This window comes from Protopterus annectens, chromosome 3.part0 (assembly GCF_019279795.1).
Source record: "Protopterus annectens isolate FY-2018-M chromosome 3.part0, PAN1.0, whole genome shotgun sequence".
NCBI lineage: Eukaryota > Metazoa > Chordata > Ceratodontiformes > Protopteridae > Protopterus > Protopterus annectens.
In genome coordinates, this window is record NC_056731.1 from 318,640,246 (window position 1) to 318,661,378 (window position 21,133).

Here is a 21,133-nt window from a genome sequence, read left to right on the forward strand (position 1 = left end):
TTAAGATGTATTTTGAACAAGAATCATTATGTATTACGTGACTCTAAGCATTTCTTAATAGATTTATATGATAGAATGAAGGATTATACAGACACGGATGAACTAATACTAGTCACATTGGATGTACAATCATTATTCACCATAATTCCGAATGAGCTGGGTTTAAACTATGTATCATGCTATTTGAAAAAACATAGTGAATATTCTGATGTTTTCATTGATTTGATCACACATTTTCTTGAGTTAATTCTCGAAAACAATGCCTTTATTTTTGGTGACAACATGTACAGACAATGTGAGGGCGTAGCTATGGGCACACCATGTGCCAATAGCTACGCCAACATGTTTCTGGCCAATTGGGAAGAATTAATATTATTCCAAAATCATCTTTTCAAATCAAATGTAATATTTTATAGACGCTTTGTCGATGATTTATTCATTCTGTGGAATGGAAACATAGAAGACTTACAAGAGTTTATATTGGTCATCAATCATCTAACAGATTGTCTTAAATTTACAGTACAATATGATATGAAGAGAATTGTATTTTTGGATTTGTTTATTGAAAAGCTACCATGTGGCTTGATAAACACAGGAATTTACAGAAAGAGTTGCCACCGAAATATGTTATTGTTCAGGTCCAGTATGCACCCAACATACGTTTTCAAAAATATTATGAAAGGGCAAGCATTAAGGATGTCAAGGATGAATTCCAATGAAACTGGTTTAGAGAATGACTTACATGAATTGAGAAATCAATTATTGACTAGGGGATATAAAATGGATGAAATTGAGGAAAATTTATTGATTACCCCTGATGTGAGAAGTTTAAAAGGGGCACCATATTTTGGACCCGAGAATAACCAAATCATAGGTACTAACATCAATTCTACTAATGTCAAATTCTCTACATATTATACAAGAGACAACAAAGACATTAAATCTATTATTGGTAAATACTGGGATGTTTTAACGATAGACGATGATATAAAAAGATTGGTGGGTGAGAAACCAATGTTTCTATATAGAAACAAAAAGAATCTGAAGAGAATCTTATGCCATAAAGGACACAAGGAAAATGTTAAGACAGATGGTCCTACAAAACCATGTGGCCATTGCAATTTTTGTACTTTAATTAGCACTGAACCTACCTTCACACACCCGGATTCTAAACAGGAAATTATTACTAATGCCAATGCTAATTGCATGACATATCATGTTGTATACTTAGCAGTCTGCACAGTATGCTCATCATTCTACGTAGGCAAAACTAATAGATGCCTACGGGATAGAATTAGGGAGCATTGTTATAGCATTAGAAAAGAAAATGTCAATAATGCTTTGGCAAAGCATGTTTTAGAGAAGGGACAGGAACATACATTTAAATTCAGGGTTCTTGAAGTTATAACACCAAACCCGAGGGGAGGTAATATAAAATGCTATACAGAAGACAAGGAAAGCAGCTGGATAATCTTACTAAGGGCTGATAAAGGGCATGGGTTAAACGAAAGAGCATCAATAAAACCACACTTACGACAACGGAGACACATTAAATAAGCTGATTGAGGAGAGTCCCCCTTTTTTGCCTGATATAACAACCCACTACATTTAATAATTCATTCGACATCCACATACTATTTAATTCATCCCATCGATTTACTCATATATATATATATATATATATATATATACATTATCATTCCATATATACACTCACATATACATCATGTAAGCACTCTTTGATACTTTATTTATGTTTACATTTATTATCCATATGCACATATATATGTATTTATAGATATACTCATATACATATTCACACATATATTTATATATTTAATTCATATTTATCAATTTTGATCATACATACATTTTAAAATATTGATATCACATTTTAATACATAACTTTATTTATTTATATCTACAATTGACTATTTCATGTTTCATTTTTCAACTATATATTTAATTAATTCATACACACATACATTACATTATTTATTTATACTGATATAACATATTATATATTTATGCTTATATTATATTTATTATTTATCTCAATACATGTACATACATTTTTTCATACTCATTTCTTATCTAAAAGACTCATATTTACAATGAATCACAATGAAAGATGTCATATATTTATTCATTTATTAATTCATTATATATTTATTAATTATAAATCTGATATATTTTTATCAACAGATACATATATACTGCCATATGTTTCAATTATATATTTTTTACATTATATATATTTTTTACATATATATTACGTTTGAAACATAAGTTTGATCTATGCCTCATGGATTTATTATAATAATGAGACAAAGGCAAAATTAAAAATATATATAATTTTAAAATACACTTTGGATACAGTTTATTTGTTTTTAATTTGTGTAAGATGTTTTAGTTCATATGACACATTGTATTTATCTAACCAAAAGATTATGTCTTCTTTACATATTTATATAAGAAATCTTTTTACTATTTGTACAATTTATGCGCCTTTTATATATACTGTCAGATACAAGTATGCATTATAGTTAAAGCATACAAACGACAAATTCATTCTGAAAATGATTTTAACAAGTCACCCTTGAAAAAGTATATTTTTTAAGATGTATATATCTTTTAAAACTAACTCTCATACAATTATCTAATTATGTACGTCAATCTAATTAAGCACTGATTATACTACTATATAAGAGATGGCATTCCATTATGTTTGTAACGATCTGAAGAAGCTAACCTAATAGTGAAAGCGCTCATCTGTTTTTTTGCTTTTATTTCTGTCTGTCTCCGTGAAAATAAATATAAATTGGTTGAATTATATACTTTGGAGTCCTATCGTATGTTTGGTGAACTTGGAGCCCTATTATCTGTTTGGTGAACTTGGATTTAATCTGAATGCAGAATCGATGCTAAGCGTAGCACCCACTTCGCACACAAATACAAGTTTTTGTCTTATTCAATAAGCCCCAAATACTTACATAGACTTAAAAATAAAACAAAAAGGTTGAATAAACAAAACCATATCAAAGAAATCTTTTCTCTAAGGAAAAAGAAGAATGTTTCTAGTATACCAGAAATACTAGATGAATTTAGAAATCACTTTCACAAAATTAACCATAATAACATTAACATGGAACCTAAAGATAAAATAAAGGAGTTTATAACCACAAACATGAATAAAAAGCTTAATAAACAACAGATTAAACTATTGGACAAAAGTATTTCATATACAGAGGTTATTACACAAATAAATAAGCTTAAATCAAACAAAGCACCGGGTAATGATGGTATTATACCAGAGATATATAAAATCCTTTCTAAAAGTACGTATTCATTAATACATAAGGTTTTTATTTTGGCCCAAACTGAGTTAATAACCCCCCCATCTTGGCAATATACATTTATTTCGCCAATTTTAAAACCTAATAAAGATCCAACTAGATGTACTTCATATCGGCCCATCTCATTACTTAATGTTGATTATAAAATGTTTATGAGTATTTTTGCTGATAGATTGAAGACAATCATCCCCGGCATTATAGATATAGATCAGACAGGCTTCATTGTAAATAGAAATACTTTTGATAATATAAGAATAACTTTAACATTAATTGATTTTGCAAATAGGAAAAGAAAGATTTAACACTTATTAGTCTTGATATAAGTTCAGCATTTGATTCAGTAAGTTGGGACTATCTGTTTACCTTACTGAAGTGCACAAACTTCTCAGATGCATTTGTAAATCTAATTGAGCATTTATACAAAGGAACATTGGCTTATATTAAGGTAGGAACATATGTTTCACAAAAATACCCATTTTTAAAGGTACAAAACAAGGATGTCCACTTTCTCCACTATTATTCACTTTAGTAATGGAGTCTTGGGCTAATTTGATCAGAAACAGTACTGACATAGAGGGTTTTGAAATAGATGAAAATACAACATCCAAAATTCAACTTTTTGCAGATGATGTTCTAATTACATCAGTAGGATCTAATTCTTCTATGCAGTCTCTATTTGATAAAATGATGAATTTTAAAAGTATTTCTGGTTTAATATTCAATGAAGAAAAAACTAAAACACTACCTATATATACACGAAAAAATATTCTCATTAGTGATTTTACTAAATATGTACCCAATTCAGGTCAGATAACTTATTTAGGTATAATACTATCTAAAGATATTAAATCTATTATATATAATAATTATAATACCTGTTTTCTTAATATTCAAAATCTTTTTAATACCTGGAATAATATGTTTTTTACTATGGAGAAGAGACTTACAATTATTAAAATGATAATATTCCCCAAGATTTTATACTTAATACAATCAATAATACTCCCACCTACAAAAATAATTATCAAGAAACTGAATACACTAATGTTAAATTTCCTATGGGCACCTAATAGACCTAGGATTGCATTAAAGCAACATACTAATAGCTGGTCTCAAGGGGGTATTTCTTTCCCAGACTTTAATTTATATACTATCTCTTCTATTGTAAAAGTTATTACTTTATTAATAGATCAGTCATATGTCGCAAAATGGAAAGATTATTGGGAGCTAATTAGTATGCACTTCATGAAAATCTCCTTAACACATAAAAATATGATTGTAAATAACTCCATGTTATGGTTACTAAAGGAATTTTGTACTTCACCTATTACACCTAAACATATGGCTTGTTACCCATTAAACATTATTATTAGCTATCGTAACTTTATATTCATGCACCCTAAGTATAGGGAATGGAATTTTATTATATTCCCTATAATGTATACTCAGGGTATGCTTTTGTCATCTACTTCTGAAGGAACTCATTTAGCTATAGATAATGATCTAAAATACTGGTATCAGTTGATATCTGATAATAAAGTTAAAAATCTAGATTTCTTAAAACAAGAATTTGATCTAAGAGAAACTTGCTGGTTAGAGGTTCAGACCTTTAGACAACATCTCATTGACAGAATAGATCTAATGTCTATAACAGTTAAAGAATCTATTCCAATACTGATTGATTACTTGATATTAAATTTACAACATAAAGTTTCTGATAAAGGTAAACTTTCATACATACATAAAATTATCAGACAAGAAACTTTTTACAGTGTAGATACATACTGGAATTATTTCACTTCTATTAATGGGGACCCACCAAATCAACAAGATAAACAATATATATTGGAATCAGCCTATAGAACTACATCTTCCATTGTCTGGAGACTTTATACATGGAATTTTTTACATAGATCTTTTTATACACCTTTGATGATGAATAAAATAAATAATAAAGATAATCTATGTAAGAGATGTAATGTAGAAATTAATGCTGACTGGGCTCATATGTTTTATGACTGTATAAAATTGAAAGAATACTGGAAGTCAATTAATGAATTTTTGCAGGCTCTTTTTACAGATAATTTCATTATTTCTAAATCTCTTATATTATTCAACACACCTGTACCCCAAAGTGTTAAAAAGGTTAAGCTTCCCTTGTTATGGTCTATTCTAGCAGTGGCTAGGAAAATAATAACCAGAAATTGGATTTCAGATACACCTCCTTCGTTCAATGAATTTAAAAATGTTATGAATATAGTGTGCCATATGGAAATAAACACAATTAGGTCAAGAACAACTAGAAAAACATCTTATTATATTGTATGGGATAATTTACAAAATTTGTTAAAAAAATTCTAATTTCAATAGCATGGTATTTTAGTTTAATTAATTGATCTGATTGTAGTGGATGTATTTGTAAATACTTTAGTTGTTTTGTTGAATATTATAATAATATCTATTTTTAATTACTTGTATAAAATTGTTATTATATTTCTCTTATATGTTAAAACAATAAACCTGTTTTGAAAAAAAAAAAGATTTTAGTGTGATCAGGTGACCTGACCAAACTTAAGTTCTGAATGGCTCCTCCAGTTGCAGCTCTCATCAAGACTTGTCACTATTCTGTACGTGCTAAAAAAAAAAAAAAAAGCTTCTGTGTCGTGCATTGAAGTCAAGACCAATACTATCAAATGAGGTAAAGCAAAATGATTAATCTGTTAACTGTGTACTGCTTTGGTGTTTTCTAAATTTCACAATTTACTGATGACAGAAACATTTTTTTGTACCAGGTTTGTCTATGGTCATGGTAGCTGAAGTTGGGGGGGGGGGTGCACACCCATAAGCAAAAGCCTAAATCTGCCTCTGGTATTGGCAAGTCTAATTTTAGTTGCTTAGCAGAGAACATTTTTGTCTCTGTAAAGCATCTCTAGTTTTTGGTGATTTTTTTAATGCAATTTTATATATGCATGTCAAATGTAAGTTTATCATCCACTATCATCCCCAATAATTTACTATGAGAAGTGACTTCAGTGAGTGTATCTATTAAGACAGAGAGGATATGAGGAGGAATAGAATTTTTTTATTGGGGGGGGTGGTGTTGACCATGAGTTCTGAGTTACAAAAGATGTCACTATACTTGGTATCCTACGCAGTTCTAAGAGGTGACCTGTGTCTGGCATACAAGGCATCCTCTGACCTATTACTGATGGATTTACTGCACATCAGCAAGTCAAATAGCATCAGAAATACTCGGTCTAGGGATCTAAACCTCTTCTGCAGCATCAACAGAACAGTTTGGAGGGACAGCTGTACCTCGCATCCCTGTTCATATTCAAGCACAACTTGGATCGATAGATAAGAAACAGAAAAAAAATGCAGGACTGCCCCTGTACTACTAATTTACAGAAGCAATTCCTAAATCCTTTACCCATGCATGGGTCCCCTTAAATTATGTGAGGTATGATCCCAGTTGTTTGCAATATATAATTATCGACCAAGGAATGAGTAAGGTCAGTGTAACACCAAATGGGATAGGTTAATTCAACCACAGGAGACAATCTCCCATGCATTCCTCATGCCTCCTGCTACTTATATATACCAGTTCCATGACTGCAAGGACAAACGTTTTTTCCCACTGTATGACAATCTCAGAAAAAAAACAGGGCAAAAGCAGTCACATGTCACTCGATGAAAAGAAATTTGATGTAAAAACATGACAAATTGCTTTTCAGTCATTTACAAAAATGACAGTCCTGCACACACCCACACACACACACACACACACACACACACACATATGTGTGTGTGTGTGTGTGTGTGTGTGTGTGTGTGTGTGTGTGTGTGTGTGTGTGTGTGTATAGTGTGTGCATGTGTGTGTCTGTCTCTTTCTCTGTATATGGGTTATAGGCAAATCATTGACTGCGAAGTGATTGAAACACTTGTGATCAAACACTAAGTGGTTAAGCATGACTGACTGAATACACTGTACTGGATGCACTTCACATCTGGACCTGTGTTAAAACTCATCCCAGAGTTGTGGGTAGCTTGATGATTGTGGAATTGTTAAAACTGCACCTTGTCGTACTCATGTTAAAGTCCATCTGAGAGCTGTGAAAGGTAAGGTTTTGATCTTTTTAGTTGAATTAGTAGCCATTTGGTAAGTGTTCTTTTGATTTACTGTCATATACACTATTTGTATACATATGCCTGGATTCCTGTCAGAAGGATGAAAGTTCACAAGAGCGAATGTCAAATGGCTGAATCGGGAACATCCAAAACCCAGAAGATCAAAAAAAAAATTTACATCAGTGTATTTGCTGGGGAGGGGCACCAGGTCTCCTCTAATTATATATACAAAGAGATATCACTGCAGTGGGGAAAGGGGCAAAACCCCAGTCCCCATTCTACTGTGACCCGTCACAACCAGGGACTTCGATGTTTGACCTTCCTGATTTCTACGATCCTGGTTCAGTCTTTTGACATTTACTCTTGTGAGCTTTTGTCCTTCTGATAGGGAACCACATGTGCACATATGTATATATATATATATATATATATATATATATATATATATATATATATATACACTAAGAAATGAACTTCGTGACAGTAACAGCATTCAAAAAATAGTAAATCACACCAACAACTCTTGTAGTACTTTAGTGCTTTTGTCTTATTTATTATCAAGACTTCTTCAGAAAGACATGTTTCATAACTATCACATCTATACTACAACTATAACATCACAGCATGACTCTCATCCTTCCCGTTTCCCCCATATTTTTAATAAATTTTTTTTTTTTTCTTTTGCAAACAATCCCTTTTTGCACACAATCCCTTTTAGTATGCACACGGCACCACAAGGCTATTACTGTCTGACTAATTTACCTTATGTAACTGCGATTATAATGTTAATGAAAATGCACACAGCACCCTGCTTGTTCACACTTTACTATTGGAAAGGAACGGTTGTTAATTTAAATGGCCTGCTAGAACTAATGTATATAAAGGAAGTGAAAATGGTTGCTCATACTTATGAAACATGTCTTTCTGAAGAAGTCTTGATAATAAATAAGACGAACGCGCTAAAGTACTATAAGAGTTGTTGGTGTGATTTACTATTTTTTGAATGCTGTTACTGTCACGAAGTTCATTTCTTAGTTAAAATTTCTTCTCTTCATTCAATTTTTTTTTTTGAGTGCGGTTAATTTTAGTTGTTAGATATATATATATATATATATATATATATATATATATATATATGTGTGTGTGTGTGTGTGTGTGTGGGTCTACCTGAGATGGTCGACAAGCCATTTGATCGACTTTCATTTGGTCGACAATTCATTTGGTCGACAGGCAGATTTGTCCCCCTCCCCAATGTTGTGCAACCCTGGAGTTGATATATATATATATATAGTTAGGGGGGTGGGGGTGATTACTAGGCCAAATGAACTGTGATAGGGATCCATATATATATATCTATACATATCTCTATGTATATAAACATATATATATATGTATATATATACATATATATCTATATATATATATATATATATATATACATACATATATATATATATATATATATATATATGTGTGTGTGTGTGTGTGTGTGCGCATGTATGTGTGTTTGTGCAAAAATATAGATCTAGATGGTTTTGTTGAAGTGCAGGTTTTGTTGAAATGGGAACTGTCAGCTTGTTTGGCCAAGTACTGTTTTTCCATGTGGCAAAAGTACTATTTGCAAGGTCAGTTAACAGTGGGGTTAGGAAAGTTTCTCCTTTCCCCTGCTGTACTGCATCTTGGAGTTGGTATATTTAAGTCACAATTACATACATAATATAGATATCATAGAATCATTGGAGCCTAGTGATTACTAGGCTAATGATCATGAAGGGCCTTTTTAAGCCTAGCCATGCTATCCAAATGGCTGTGTGTAGGGTATATATAACTTGGGTAAGTTTGAGTATTCTGGATGCTATTTGTTTTGCGAAACTGCATCAAGTCTATTAAGGCTTTCGTCTTGGTTACTCCCAAGACTTCATCAGATAATTAAAAAACAGCGCACACAAATGGGCAGATTATGGTTTAATTCAAATATTATTTTAACTAAGAAGGGTAATGATGGCTAAACCCAGTTTTATGTTATTTATTAGATACATTTGTTTGTTACAGTTTTATATAATCGATCATGGTGTTACATGATATTATCTATGGCTATACCACCATGTACGTGCCTGATAGAAGCTAAGCAGGGGCAGGCCTGATTAGTACTGGGATGGGAAACTGCCTGGGAATACTAGTTTACCTAAAAATGAAAAGGAATTTCATGTATTTATTTGGGCTACTACCCAGATTCTTTTTCAGGTTTTTTTCACAGGTTTCATATCAATGTACTGCATTTTTTGTAGTCCAGATAGGGTACTTTTAATACAGAGTTTGTTGCATTTGATTGCATTTATTATTTAGCAAGGTTTGGCTCTTAACAGTATGAGGCTTTTTATAGTTTATCTGGTTGGGTGTATTTCATGTGGGCTCTTTAGACTTTGAGGCAGGCCATATGATTTAGAGAAGTTATTTAAGATGGTATGCACTGTTTTTTAATTATCTGATGAGATCTTGGGGCTAACCAAGATGAAAGCTTATTTATTTTTTACAGAGTTATGCACATTTTAAAGAATTAGTTGGATTATTAATAAAATCTACATTTTAAAACTGTTTGGAGCTGCTGTTTACTTAACTGCTTTCCTTCCTGTTTGGGTCTTACTTCACAGCAGTGGTATCTGTATTTTCCCTGTCTTATAAGTTGTGGAACATAGAATAATTTCCTTACTACATAAGACACATGGTGATCAAAGACCAAGTCAGTGCCTGCATCTGTTTTCAAATCCCTGACCACTGGGTCTACCCTTAGAGCCATATTATTAATGTAGTAAGTTGCAGGGGTGGCCATTTATTCAAAAGAGACTATTATGCACGTCTTGGCATTGACTTTCAGATCATGACTCTGACAGTTGTTAGTCTGTGTCAGGCCTTATTGGAGGATAATGGAGCCACTGAGGGATTCTATGACTGTATATATTTCACAATCGTCTGTGAACTTAGTTAGCCAGAGGCACTTAGCATCAGCCTTGACTTCAGAGAAGTAGATGCTGAAGTGGAAGAGCCCCAGCACTGAGCCCTGATGGACCCTGCTAGTGACATTACATTTAGTGAGAGTAGACATCTTAGGCCCTACCTCTGAGTCAGCTGGCTATCCACCAGGAGACATAAGTATTTTATTCCTAATTTGATGAGCTTACCTACAATGTCAAATGTCTTGCCAGGTCAAGGTAGGCAGTATGCACCATTTTCCCTATCATCCAGTGCTTTGGTGACTTTCTCAAAGAAGTCCACCAGGCTGAGTAGGTATGACCTACCCTTAATGAATCCAGAATGAGTGGGATCCAGTGTTACCTATGTCATTTATCATATCCATGATTATTCTTTAGTCAGGCTTATGGGTATATAGTCCAATCCATGTGCTGAGGGATAACAGAATCAAGCATGACGCTTGTTTAGAGGCTCAGGTTGAATAGTGATTCTAGTGTCCAATAGATCCAACACATCATGTTTCATGCTATTAAGGAGGCAACCTGTGATATTATCAGTTCCAATAGATGCAGTGTTTTGGCCTTGGAGAGTGCTTTTTGGAGCTTTTCCCTAGTGATAGCTGGGGGAGTTATGGGTGAGGGTATTTCTTGCTAGGTGATTGGTGGTGAAAGGGGGATAAAATTGGAACCGAATATATCAGCCAGAAGAATAGCTATATTCTCCAGCTCAGTATAGGTGATTCCATTTACAATTAGTTTGGCACATTGTCATGTTTTGCCTTTGAGACTGTGGGCATAGCTGAAGGATGCCTTGTAATTGTCTGTAGCCTGGGAGACTACTTTTACCTAAAATTTGGCTTTGGCTGAGTTGGCACATTGCCGTGTTTTCCCTTTGAGATTGTGGGCATAGCTGAACATTGCCTTGTAATTGTTCTTAGCCTGGGAGGCTACTTTTACCTCAAATTTGGCTTTGACAGACTTAATTAATCCCTTGAGTTGCTTATTAAGTTTGAAGAGGGAGTTTTTGCCTTGCTGGGCATTGCACTTCCAATTTTTGGACATGACTTTCTTTTGTTTGTTATATAACCTATTTATGCTGAGATTCCACCGTGGCAGCTTGTTTTTTTAGCTTGTCTTGTGCTTATTTCGAGTTATGTACCACTGCCTTTATGCAGGTGTATACATGGTTGCACAGGGACTTTGTAAATGACTCCACATATGCAGCAGTTTTCTTTGGATTGCAGGATTTTGAAATTTTGCAATGGTGCCACTTAAAAGGAGGAAGTTTGCCTTGAAAGAATTCCTATTTGGTGGTGTTCAAAGCTTTATTTTTATTTCAAAGTAGACAGCTTTGTGGTCCAGCCTGATGAGTGAGGACATTACACTTGGTTGGGATGGTACAACATTCACCCATGCTTTTCAAGACCAAGTCAAGGATGTTTGTGCTCCTAGTGGGTGTACGGACTAGCTGCTGTAGGGTATTAATGTTAACAAAGTCCAGGAATCTTTGGGAGTGCATATTTGAAACCATGTGTGTTTCCCATTTTATTGAAAGGCAGTTGAAATATCCCATGAGTGTAGCATTGGGTAGAATGGATAGTGACCCCAGACTGATATAGATGTACATTCTGCAAAATGATTAATGAGCATCAACCTTTATTTTATTTATTTTACATTTACAACAAATGTAAAATAAAATAAAAAAATAAATAAATCAGCCTTTAACTTCAAACTGAAAAAAAAAATAATTACTAGATATAGCTTCATGAATCATGAATAATTCCTAACAAGTCTCTGATTCTTTTTCTGAACAAAAATCCACGCCTTGTTTGTGACCTCCTAACATTCCTGTCAAAATCAGACTACAATTTAATAAACAGATGTTTAAGCACACAGCCTGTACAAGCAGTATGCGCATATGTTTTTGAACTCTTGCCACGTACAGCTAACACAAAGAGACTTTTACAAGCCCACAGTATTGTGTTTATATATTCACAGCATGTACAAACAGCATGGGCAGGCATTTAAGAACTCACAGCATGTACAGATGATACTTTACTAAAAAAGAAACATCTCACAAAAAAAAAAAAAATATATATATATATATATATATATATATATAGCTTATAATAACATCTGGAAAGTCCCAGAAGTATATTGCTAGCAAAACTCAGTCTAATTGTGTCTAGTGAGTTCCATTTGTGATTTTGTAGAACTGTAAACTGTCTCAAAAGTCACTTTCTGATATTTGCTGCAGGAAGCAAATCTGTTCTCTGTAGAATTTGGTAAGAAGCTGACTTGGTCTACTAGATCAAATATTATGGTCAGAAAGTAATTATAATGGAAAGTTTTTTTTTTAATGCAGAAATATATTTGCAGTGGGTAAACATTAGAAGATATATCTAATACTTTGTATCGCCTAAGTGTTATTATATTTAACAAACTGATGAGTATGCAGTAAAATTAAGGAAGACAAGTAGATGTCACTAAAGGTGAGATGCTCACTGGGAGAGGTAGTAACCTTTAATGGATGAGGCACTTACGGAGTGATCAGGTAGACCAAAGTTTGAATACAAAGAAACCTGAATAGGAGGGATTTAAATAGCAGTACGAACAAATACAAAGGGAATGCAGTGGACATGCTTCCTGGGAAACAGAAATTGTTTCAAAAGCTGATATACAAAATCATGCATTTAATACAGACAGAAATATTTCTTAGACCCTGTATGAATTATACACTTGCAGGATGAAATAAAATAACATCTGTGTGAAAACATAACTGGGCAAAGAAACACTGGTGTTCTCTAATGTATTCCCCAAAAACGATAGCACTGAAGGAGATGTGTTATTGGAGTTGGCAGAACATGGCAACTATATTAAAGCAATTCTATGAATTAAAAATCAGGGAAGACCAATTACTTGTAACCATTTTCTTAATAATTTTTGTTCTAAAGATACAATAAATATATCACAAAAAATTAAAAAGCAATTGTTGCCCAGCCCTGCTGCTAACAGATTAATAATGAACTTACCACTTTTTTAACTTTCCATACATCTGTCATGATTAGGGAGAAGTCAGACTGTATTTATTTATTTATTTATCCATCCATTCATTCATGATTTATGTATTCATTTATTTGTTCATTCATTTATTTTGAATTATCAGGGTTAGGAAAAGGGACAATTAGCAAATATTTCTCTCTTTTCAAGTTTGCCCTAAAGGAAAGTTAACAAAAAATTCACTGTGAAAATATATTGCTGTAATAAATTAATAAGCATATAGTAATGTGTATACATTAAATTTTACTGTAGGAGCAAGAGGCTGTCTTAAATATGAGCTGGATGGATAAGTGCCTTTTAAAAAGCTAAGTCTATGATAAAAGCTATATAATCCACATTTCCAAATGTCTTGGTGATTTTATAGAACAAACATCTGCAACTTTCATGTATTTTGACTTTGGAAAAGAGTAGCTTGGCCAGAGTTATGCATCCCTAACTTTATATCTTGATTTGGAATTAGCATTGTTTCAGAGTTGAAAAATAGGACCAAATTCTTAAACTTGACAAAAGACCTTAACAGTCACCAGTGGCAAACTTGTCTGCCTGAGCTGGACAGTGCTTAGTGATGCAGTAAGAGGGTCATGAACAAGTCCCTTAGTGATGCAGTAAGAGGGTCATGAACAAGTCCCTTAGTGATGCAGTAAGAGGCTCATGAACAAGTCCCATAGTGATGCAGTAAGAGAGTCATGAACAAGTCCCATAGTGATGCAGTAAGAGTCATGAATAAGTCCCTTAGTGCTACAATAAGAGGGTCATGAACAAGTCCCTTAGTGATGCAGTAAGAGGGTCATGAACAAGTCCCTTAGTGATGCAGTAAGAGGGTCATGAACAAGTCCCTCATGAATAATTACAAAGGCAGTTAGATATGTTGCAAGATGGTTCAGTAAAGGTGTTCCCCTCTTAATGACCATGGTTGCTCCCAACAAGCTGACACTGCACTGCAATAAGACAAGGCTGTGTCTCTATGTCAAGCCTATTGAACAATCTATGACATGTATATAAAATTAACAATGTACACACCTTAAATGCAACATTAACATCTAGCTGCAGAGAGCAGAAACATGACAATACATGCATTTTTGGATGTGTGCTTTTGGCATAACAATGAGCCAGAATTGCAGTCTTAACTGGCTTTTTGATTTGGAATTGCAGAATTAATTGTTGAACTCAAGACAGATTACCATTAAGGATCATTAAGCCACAACACATATGCTGTTAGCAATCTCCTTCAGTGCTAAGGATGACTTTTTTTTGAGTCAGAGCAATTGGTCTGAGTTACTAAGACACGTTTGGTTACATTTTGCACTATGGTGTTACTGCATTTATGATATTATCCAAAGAAATTGGTATTTCATGAGCTTTATGCCAAATTATTAGAAACTTCAGAAACTGCAGGTCTCCATTCATAGACTAGAAGATATTTCTGAAGCATTGGCAATTATGGGTACATTTTATAAACTTTTCAAAATACGCATCTTTTGACACCAGCTGCTGAACTATAGTAATGTTATTAAACAACTCATCCTAAAGAATGAAGATACAGTCACTGTGGAAAACTCAGCTAGCTCAGGAATCATGCAATGATGTATTTATTAGCTAGCAGTCTAGGGGCATTCTCTTGAAAATGTTGTAAAATATTGAAATTGAATTAATCTACAAGAACATGTCTACCAGGTTACAAGCAGACACATAACATTAGCTGTTGTGATTAATTCTGGACCAAAGTTTCCAAATACTTATCTAAGGGATCCTATAATAGAATACTGCAATGGCACTTAAAAGTCCATTCTAATATAGGATTTTACAGCTTTTGCACAAAATCACATCTACAGGCAAAATTACATAGTGATGATGCTACATTTCTTGGAATGAGAATCCATAAATGCCACAGTAAAAATCAATACCCAAAATGTAAACAAGTTATTATATTGCAGTCATTTGTTGAAAATTCATATGAAAAATAATAACTGTCACTTTAGTAAAATGAGTTGAAAAAATGTGTTATCATTTCCAAAGGGAATACCTCAAGTATTAGAGGCAACAAATCATTTTTTGTCATGATGAAATGGACTTTGTTCAAAAGGAGAGGGGAAACCATTTAATGTTGTAAATATGCCAACTGTAATTATCTCACATATCTTTTGATGTTCATTTCACAAAAGCAAAAGGACCACAGGAAAACTGTGAATCCTGAATCTTTAAGTCAGTCAGTAACATAGTTTGTTTCAGTTTACTTGATTGATTTGGACAATCCCATATAGTCTAAACATTCAAAGTTATGGACTACTTGGAAACACACAATAATAGCTCTGCATCAAATTTTGTGTAAACCTACATTACAAGTGCAAATATAGTTATAGATATAGATTCATCAGCTGCAGTTTTCATATTAACTGTAGCCGGCAGTGAGTTAATTTGCTTTGTTACTTCCACATTATGTGTGCCATGGTACAGGCAGCTAACAGGTTAGTAACGTTGTAAGTAAGTGTTTCTTGTTTTTAGTGTTGCCTATGGCTTCATGAAGTGCAAGGCAAGGTTGCTGAAGTGGGTATTCAGTGAAGTGTTTTCAGTAAGTTGTGTTTAGATGAAACATTCTTTAGATAAAAGCCAGGATAACTAGATGGATAGTGCACTGCAAAACAGAAATTTAGGTGGGTGGCAGCCACTGTCAATTCGGAGACAAGGATAGTGTGGTTGTGCAAAGACCAAAATAGGAAGCTATATGGCATATGCTAATGTGTCCATAATAACATGGAAATGAGGAATATTATGCAAATGATCTGCATGGATAATGAAGATCAAGTAATCCAAAATGGTAGAGATTCAGAAACATAAAACAGTGCCATTGCCTGGCAGTGCATGCCAACTTTCAGTGCTGTGATTCATGGTGTTACACTGAGAAGGCTGCTAGTAACAGTAGCACAGCAGTATTAGGGTTGCCACCTTTTCAAATGGCCAAAGTGGGACATTTTTGGGACAAACATCAGATTTTACAGGCCGACACATACCCACGGTCAGTACAAAGGATAGAACTTAACTTTTTTTGCCTAAATAATAGCTTATTCTTGTAGCATTTTAGTTGCTTATTCTGTTTCTTATAACATTTAGGTATTTTAGATACAGAAGAACTATTTTATGCAACTATTACATAAAACATAGGACATAATTATGTCCTACATTCTCGGGACATTTGCCATTTTTAATATTTTTTGTCAGGACACAACTGCCCAAAGAGGGACTGTCCCTCGCAAAGTGGGACAGGTGGTAACCCTAACCAGTATGTGCTTGGAACTACTGTCAGAAAAAGTGCATGCAGTGTTGCATGCCGAGGCCTTCCATGTCACTGGAGGAGGTACAGGCAGCAGCTGATGTACCACATACTCATGGGCTAGCATATTTTGGAGCATTTCTGAGTGCAGGAGGATACTATAAGAGTCGTGTCAAACTGTCACCCACAATTGGAATCAAGAGGGATTTGTGGTATTCCTGTCAATACAAATGTATATGTAGCCTTAACTATATTAGCTACAGGGAACTTTCAGTAATCTATTGAGAAACTTTTAGTGATATTGCATGTGACAGACTCATGAATCTTAAACCAGCTCCTTGATATAATGCTATAATATGTGAAGAAGCATAACTAGCCCCCACCCCCAAGACAACAACAGAAGAGAGAACAAATATGCAGAATTTTATAACATAGCTCATTTCCCCTGTGCTCCTGGGAGCAATAGATTGCACACATGTTGCTATCAGGGCCATACCTTGTCCAGAGAATCTGTAATATATCATCAGGAAGAGGATGTATTCCTGAACCACCAGATGATCTGCAATGCCCAAGACATTAGTTGAAATGTGGCCATGTGCAGTCCTGGCAATGCACAATTCACACATTTCCCACATGTCCAGGCCATTATGGTACTTGAGATGGGATATCCAACCAGTCACATGATTGCTACATACACACATTTGTTAGATAGACAGGTCTGTGCTTACAGATACCATGGAAGAATGGAGAAGACCATATGTCATTTTCACAGGCAGTGCTAGATATGCACTAGAGACTTGGCTGATGACCCCCCATATAATATCCTCAAGCCATGTAGAAAAAGGTGTTTAACACAACCTTTACAGAAGCATAAAATATAATGGAACATGTATTTAGACATCTGAAGAGATGCTTCCAGTGTCAAGATATTTCAGGAGAGACACTGCACTGCAGCCCAAAATATCCAGCCATATCTTGTTTGTGTGTGTGTGTGTGTGTGTGTGTGTGTGTGTGTGTGTGTGTGTGTGTGTGTGTGTGTGTGTGTGTTTGTGTGTGTCAATCCACACAAAACAACATTGTGCATAAAAGTGTAGCAACAAGTGAGCATTATGGTTGGGACATCCAAATCAGTCATAGCAGCAGCAGAAGCAGAAGGAAAGGGTGGAGGGAGCCGTGAGAAGCATGTGGCAGCAGAATCACAGCCAAGGCAAAGGCAGATGTAATACATACATTGCAGCACTGGCAAAGAGGCAGTGCCTGGTACACAGCTGTGGGCCAGAACACAGACAGCACACTATAAAATAATGCATTTTTTATCACACCAAGGCTATAAAGGGCAGTGCAAGGTCTGGCCACACTGTACATCCGACATCACCATAACCACATTGGTTAGGGAGTATGCAACAGCATAATATGGAGTGAAGTCATGGGATGTGAACATGGTAACAGTATATTAGTCAGGGTAGCATTCTCCAGTGGTGGGGTAAAAATGCCACAGTGTGACTGTTGGCCACTGCATTGGCTTCTGGTGTCAGGGCTTGGTATGATCAGTGTCATAAAAGGAGTAAAACTAGTGGATCAGTCATGTGCACCCTTATTGGTTATCCATTCTGTTGATGCAGATGGTTGCCATTGCCTATGACCTGGATGACATTCAGAATTAGATATGGCAGTATGTGTACCCATAGGTGACAAGGAAGAGGTAAAATTATGGGAGTGTGTGTGTGTGGGTGTGGGTGTGTGTGTGTATATGTATGTGTAAGTGTGCATGTGTGCGCACGCATGCATGTGTGTGTGTGTGTGTGTGTGTGTGTGTGTGTGTGTGTGTGTGTGTGTGTCTGCATGTGCCTGTAACCTGATGTCATCTTGGATGTTGAGCTGGAGGAATGCAATTGCTCAGCATGACCTCGATGACTCCCATAACTGGGGATATGAGGCTCTAGGCCCACAGGTGACAGTGATGCTGTCTCAATGGCAACAACAATCTGCGTAATCTGATTTTGAATGGTCTGTGGCTAATCACCTCTAATACAGAACCTCCTATGTTTATGGAATGCATGGCCTGCAGAAGCAAATTGGATGGCAGTTGAAATGTATATCATGAAGATCCCTAATGGAGGAACATTTGCACAAGTCATCTTATCACCATTTTGAACTTCCTGAGTCCATACACCATCTCACTGTGCAGCCATTACAAGTTATCCTGCAACCCACTGGAACCCATTCATCTTCTCCACAAAGCTGTGGACACCAGCAGCCATCTTGGACTGGTTCATTGATTTGCACATCTGCTGGCTAATGCCAAATATTCCAGTGATATCAGACATGATCCTGTAGTCATGGTGGCACTGTTTCCACCTGATTTGATTCTATAGTCATGGTGTAACTGCATTTATCCAAATTGGTCCTGTAGTCATGATGACACTGCATTTATCCGATTCAGTCCTTAGTCATGGTGGCAATGCATCCACCTGATTTTATCCTGTAGTCATGGTGGTACTGCTGTCATCTGAATTGATCCTGTAGTCATGGTGGCACTCTATCCACCTGATTCAATCCTGCGGTCATGGTAGCACTGCATCCATCTCATTCGATCACCTATGGTAGGTATGCAGACCACACACACAGTGTGCATTTCTGATGCTTTGTGGACTATGGTTGCTGATGTTGCCTGGGAAGAACTTGCATTTGCAGTATGTCTGTTATGCACTAGCAAGGCTGCATTCTCAGTTTCCACCTTTACAGAGGCCTCTGTAATGGAAGATGTGGATGAACTCTCCCCCTATAGTCTTGCAGACAGAGCAGGAATGTCATTGGACTGTACCATTTGCATGTTGCCTTCATTGTTAGCCACAGATTCCATGCTAATTTTAAACAGCAAATGACAATTACAACAGCCACAACATAAAATTGAAGCATGCTTCCATGCTAATGTTATCTGTATGCTGTCTTTTTGCACTAGACCCTGTACCAATGGGACCTGTAAAATTATCAGCACCCATGATGTATTAGCACCCTGCCCATATGCCTCTATAATCTCCTGAGACATGCATACTGCTACACATGAAAGCAGAGCTATAGCATAACACATACCTTAAAATAATAAAAATGCTTCACCAATAATCCCAGCCAAATGTTTATTCACAACAGTTTTAACACTTTCATTCCAAAACACAGGAACTTTATCAGAAACTGTAAAAAAGTAACTTCCTTCCTTTTTAAAACCTCAGAAAGAGGCACCATGCCTAGATCAACAGCATTTAGCCTCTTCCCAAATTAACTACTTTTCCCTATTTCACTCTTTACCTCCTTGTACTTGTCATATTGACCTTTATGCTTCCGTTTCCCCTCATATATATCATTTTGTAAAAAAAAAAAAAAAACATTTTTGCATAGATGGTCCTTGATTTAATGCTTTATCTCTTTGAATGTACTTCATGTGCGATATTCTCTAGACCTGTCAATTGTTATTTAACCTACTCTATGTAATATTCTCTAATTGTTGATTTTCTTATTATGTTTTATGGTGGTTTTATTTTGATTTGATTGCAATGTAAAAATATGCAATACTTCTGGAGATTTTTTCATCGCGTCTCCACTGAAAATGGGCCCCCTGGCTCAGCTGGACTAACCCAGTTAACAAGTTTCAATAAATAAAAATAAATTGAGAGGAACACATACTTGCAAATACACACTTAAAGGTAACACTAAAAATACACACTTGAAAATACTTTTGTAGAATATACTTGCATGAAATATGTTGCATAAAGTAAATATATGTCAATAAATATTTCTTCAAATAATTTAACTGTAAAAAGTTGTTTAAAAGCTTTCATTAAAATAAGTAAAAAAAGTTGGTGGATGTCATTTATTTATTTTACATTTGTTGAACGGGAATATCTGACTGGATGCATGCCCATTTTCAGCGGAAGCCCGGGAAGAAAAGCTCCACAGTAAAATTCAGACAATCATTACAAGGAGAAAAACTCCTCAGTAACATTCACACATCATTACAAGGAAAACACAGGTGTTAAATTCATAGAAAGTAGCAGTCTTTAGTATAGACAAGTAACATATTATACATGTTTTGGTTCAAGTTAACATATCAGGTATGAGAGTGACATAGATCAGTATAAGGCAGAGTGAGATTCAGGTTTAACAGTATTGTATAGAGTATGCACAGGTAATCGGTTTATGGATTATATTGTATAGTGGTGAGGTAGTGTAGGATGGTGTAGTGGAGGAGTTGGTAAAAGGTCATAAAAAGTATTCTGTCATAAAATTCATGTAAAGGTATTAAAAATTACAAATATCATTGATCTTCCAATATTATGACAGGCAATAAGATTTCA